The sequence below is a fragment of the Filicampus tigris genome, chromosome 19 (genome assembly GCF_054856515.1).
Source record: "Filicampus tigris isolate MCC_2025a chromosome 19, RoL_Ftig_1.0, whole genome shotgun sequence".
In the NCBI taxonomy this organism is placed as follows: domain Eukaryota; kingdom Metazoa; phylum Chordata; class Actinopteri; order Syngnathiformes; family Syngnathidae; genus Filicampus; species Filicampus tigris.
Window position 1 is genome coordinate 13,755,001 of NC_141235.1, and position 5,000 is coordinate 13,760,000.

At 54.9% G+C, this 5,000-nt stretch overlaps 1 non-coding gene and 3 pseudogenes across 1 annotated transcript; all 4 read right to left on the reverse strand.

Moving 5' to 3' along the window:
- Window positions 1–584: 584 nt before the first annotated feature.
- Window positions 585–693, reverse strand: LOC147129784 (5S ribosomal RNA; annotated as a pseudogene).
- A 116-nt stretch (window positions 694–809) lies between these two features.
- On the reverse strand, window positions 810–928 carry LOC147129785 (5S ribosomal RNA; annotated as a pseudogene).
- Window positions 929–4,709: 3,781 nt separating this feature from the next.
- LOC147129786 (5S ribosomal RNA) lies at window positions 4,710–4,828 on the reverse strand. The gene has a single exon (XR_015083232.1). It is a non-coding gene; the product is annotated as a 5S ribosomal RNA (ribosomal RNA).
- A 112-nt stretch (window positions 4,829–4,940) lies between these two features.
- The window catches only part of LOC147129787 (5S ribosomal RNA), a 119-nt pseudogene continuing 59 nt past the window's right edge, over window positions 4,941–5,000 (reverse strand).

The window sequence follows — 5,000 nt, forward strand, 5'->3', positions numbered from 1 at the left end:
AAAGTCCTCACAGAGAGCATCTGTTGGTCTCTGTGGGGACTTATTAAAATCAGAACTAGTTAAAAGTTCAAAGGTACCATCCAAGTACTAACCAGGCCCAACCCTGCTAAGCTATCGAAATAGGATGAGATCGGGCGTTTTCAGGGTAGCATGGCCGTAAGCTGTAATGAGGCCTAAAAATATTTTTTTTATAGGAGACGCACACCCCAATTCGGGGGCGGGGGGGGGCGAAGTATTTTGTATTTGTTCTATTTGATTTCCTCCACTATTTTTCCACAGGCAAGGGCTGTTAGCATTTTCAGCTGTCAGTCTGTCAGGATAGCATGTGGTTAGCTTCGACCAAGCAGCTAAGCAGCTACAGTACATGACGTCCGTTGTAAAAGTTTGCTTTTGTGAGTGAGTTCGGGGGAAAAAGATGTTCGTATTTTTTGTATTTGCTTTGAACCTCAGTTTTTCCACAAGTAAGGGGACAGTTCTAAATTTCAGCTGTCAGCCTGTCAGGATAGCATGTGGTTAAGTTTGAGCAAGCAGCTCCAGAAGTTGAAGTCTTTTGTGAAAGACAGATTTTGCAATTGAGCTGCAAAAGCTTACAGCATCTGGTATTCCCAGGCGGTCTCCCATCCAAGTACTAACCAGGCCCGACTCTGCTTAGCGTCCGAGATCAGACGTTTTCAGGGTAGTATGGCCGTAAGCTGTAATGAGGCCTAGATATTATTTTTTTATAGGCTACGCAGGGTCAGGATAGCCTGGTTAACTGTGAGCAAGCAGCTACAGAAGCTGAAAGACAGATTTTGCGATTGAGTTGCAAAAGCTTACAGCACCTGGTATTCCCAGGCAGTCTCCCATCCAAGTACTAACAAGGCCCAACCCTGCTAAGCTACCGAGATCGGACGAGATTGGGCGTTTTCAGGGTACTATGGCCGTAAGCTGTAATGAGGCCTAAAAATCCATCCATCCATCCATTATCTCCCGCTTATCCGAAGTCGGGTCGCGGAGGCAGCAGCTTCAGCAGGGAAGCCCAGACTTCCCTCTCCCCAGCAACATCCTCCAGCTCTTCCGGAAGGATCCCAAGGCGTTCCCAGGCAAGCCGGGAGACATAGTCTCTCCAGCGTGTTCTGGGTCGTCCTCGGGGTCTCCTGCCGGTGGGACATGCCCGGAACACCTCACCAGGGAGGCGTCCAGGAGGCATCCTAAACAGATGCCCAAGCTACCTCAACTGGCTCCTCTCAACGCGGAGGAGCAGCGGCTCGACTCTGAGTCCCTCCCGGATGGCCAAACTTCTCACCCTATCTCTAAGGGAGAGCCCGGACACCCTGCGAAGGAAACCCATTTCGGCCGCTTGTATCCGAGATCTTGTTGTTTCGGTCATGACCCACAGCTCATGACCATAGGTGAGAGTAGGAACGTAGATCGACCGGTAAATTGAGAGCTTCGCCTTTCGGCTAAGCTCCTTCTTCACCACGACAGACCGATACAGGGTCCGCATCACAGCAGACGCTGCACCGATCCGCCTGTCGATCTCCCGTTCCATCTTACCCTCACTCGTGAACAAGACCCCAAGATACTTGAACTCCTCCACTTGGGGCAGAATCTCATCCCCGACCCGCAGAGGGCACGCCACCCTTTTCCGACTGAGGACCATGGTCTCAGATTTGGAGGTGCTGATCTTCATTCCGACCGTTTCACACTCGGCTGCGAACCGCTCCAGCGAGAGTTGGAGATCGCGGCTTGAAGAAGCCAACAGTACCACATCATCTGCAAAAAGCAGAGATGCAATACTGAGGCCACCAAACCGGACCCCCTCGACACCTCGGCTGCGCCTAGAAATTCTGTCCATAAAGGTTATGAACAGAATCGGTGACAAAGGGCAGCCTTGGCGGAGTCCAACCCCCACAGGAAACGAATCCGACTTACTGCCGGCAATTCGGACCAAACTCTGGCATCGGTGGTACAGGGACCGGACAGCCCTTATCAGGGGGCTCGGTACCCCGTACTCCCGAAGCACCCCCCACAGAACTCCCCGAGGGACACGGTCGAACGCCTTCTCCAAGTCCACAAAACACATGTAGACCGGTTGGGCAAACTCCCATGCACCCTCGAGGACCCTGCTGAGGGTGTAGAGCTGGTCCACTGTTCCACGGCCAGGACAAAAACCACATTGCTCCTCCTGAATCCGGGATTCGACCTTCCGACGGACCCTCCTCTCCAGCACCCCTGAATAGACCTTGCCGGGGAGGCTGAGGAGTGTGATCCCTCTGTAATTGGAGCACACCCTCCGGTCCCCCTTCTTAAAAAGGGGGACCACCACCCCGGTCTGCCAATCCAGAGGCACTGTCCCTGATGTCCACGCGATGCTGAAGAGACGTGTCAACCATGACAGCCCCTCAACATCCAGAGCCTTTATGAACTCCGGGCGGATCTCATCCACCCCCGGGGCTTTGCCACCGAGGAGCTTTTTGACTACCTCGGTGACTTCAACCCCAGAGATAGGAGAGCCCACCTCAGAGTCTCCAGGCTCTGCTTCCTCAGCGGAAGGCGTGTCGGTGGAATTGAGGAGGTCTTCGAAGTACTCTCCCCACCGACCCACAACGTCCCGAGTTGAGGTCAGCAGCACCACATCTCCACTATAAACAGTGTTAATGGTGCACTGCTTCCCCCTCCTGAGACGCCGGATGGTGGACCAGAATTTCCTCGAAGCCGTCCGGAAGTCATTTTCCATGGCCTCCCCGAACTCCTCCCACACCCGGGTTTTTGCCTCAGCAACCGCCAGGGCTGCATTCCGCTTGGCCAGCCGGTACCCGTCAGCTGCCTCCGGGATCCCGCAGGCCAAAAAGGCCCGATAGGACTCCTTCTTCAGCTGGACAGCATCCCTTATCGCTGGTGTCCACCAGCGGGTTCGGGGATTGCCGCCACGACAGGCACCGACCACCTTGCGGCCACAGCTCCGATCGGCCGCCTCAACAATGGAGGCACGAAACATGGTCCACTCGGACTCGATGTCCCCCGCCTCCCCCGGGACGTGGGAAAAGTTCTGCCGGAGGTGGGAGTTGAAACTCCTTCTGACAGGGGATTCTGCCAGACGTTCCCAGCAAACCCTCACAATACGTTTGGGTCTGCCAGGTCGGACCGGCATCTTCCCCCACCATCGGAGCCAACTCACCACCAGATGGTGATCAGTTGACAGCTCCGCCCCTCTCTTCACCCGCCGCAGGTCCGATGATACGACTACAAAGTCGATCATCGAACTGCGGCCTAGGGTATCCTGGTGCCAAGTGCACATATGGACACCCTTATGCTTGAACATGGTGTTCGTTATGGACAATCCGTGATGAGCACAGAAGTCCAGTAACCGAACACCGCTCGGGTTCAGATCGGGGGGGCCGTTCCTCCCAATCACACCTCTCCAGGTCTCACTGTCATTGCCCACGTGAGCATTGAAGTCCCCCAGCAGAACGATGGAGTCCCCAGGTGGAGCGCCCTCCAGCACACCCTCCAAGGACTCCAAAAAGGGTGGGTACTCTGCGCTGCCGTTTGGTGCATAAGCACAAACAACAGTCAGGACCCGTCCCCCCACCCTCAGGCGGAGGGAGGCTACCCTCTCGTCCACCGGGGTAAACCCCAATGTACAGGCGCCAAGCCGGGGGGCAATAAGTATGCCCACACCTGCTCGGCGCCTCTCACCCTGGGCAACTCCAGAGTGGAAGAGTGTCCAACCCCTCTCAAGAGGACTGGGACCAGAACCCAAGCTGTGCGTGGAGGTGAGCCCGACTATATCTAATCGGAACCTCTCAGCCTCACACACCAGCTCAGGCTCCTTCCCTGCCAGAGAGGTGACATTCCATGTCCCAAGAGCTAGTTTTTGCTGCCGGGGATCGGACCGCCAAGGTCCCCGTCTTCCGCCGCCGCCCAGCTCACACGGCACCTGACCCCTTTGGCCCCTCCCACCAGTGGTGAGCCCATGGGAAGGGGGACCCACGTATCCTTTTCGGGCTGAGCCCGGCCGGGCCCCATGGGTGCAGGCCCGGCCACCAGGCGCTCGCCATCGAGCCCCACCTCCAGGCCTGGCTCCAGAAGGGGGCCCCGGTGACCCGCGTCCGGGCGAGGGAAAACGTGGTCCGTTAATTTTACTCATCATTAGGGGTCATTTTGAGCCGTGCTTAGTCTGGTCCCTCACCTATGACCTGTTTGCCATGGGTGACCCTACCAGGGGCATAAAGCCCCAGACAACGTAGCTCCTAGGATCATTGGGGCGCGCAAACCCCTCCACCACGATAAGGTGACGGCTCACGGGGGTAGGCCTAAAAATATATTTTTTTAAAGGAGACGCACACCCCAATTCTGGGGGGGGGGTGGGGGGGGGGGGGGGGGCGAAGCATTTTGTATTTGATCTATTTGATTTCCTCCACTATTTTTCCACAGGCAAGGGCTGTTAGCATTTTCAGCTGTCAGTCTGTCAGGATAGCATGTGATTAGCTTCTACCAAGCAGCTACAGTACTTGACGTCCGTTGTAAAAGTTTTCTTTTGTGAGTGAGTTCGGGGGAAAAAGATGTTTGTATTTTTTGTATATGCTTTGAACCTCAGTTTTTCCACAGGTAAGGGGACAGTTCTAAATTTCAGCTGTCAGCCTGTCAGGATAGCATGTGGCGAGCAAGCAGCTCCAGAAGTTGAAGTCTTTTGTGAAAGAAAGATTTTGCGATTGAGTTGCAAAAGCTTACAGCACCTGGTATTCCCAGGCAGTCTCCCATCCAAGTACTAACCAGGCCCGACCCTGCTTAGCGTCCGAGATCAGACGAGATCGGGCGTTTTCACGGTAGTATGGCTGTTAGCTGCAATAAGGCCTAGATATTATTTTTTTATAGGCGACGCAGGGTCAGGATTGGTTAATTGTAAGCAAGCTGCTACAGAAGCTGAAAGACAGATTTTGCGATTGAGTTGCAAAAGCTTACAGCACCTGGTATTCCCAGGCAGTCTCCCATCCAAGTACTAACCAGGCCCAACC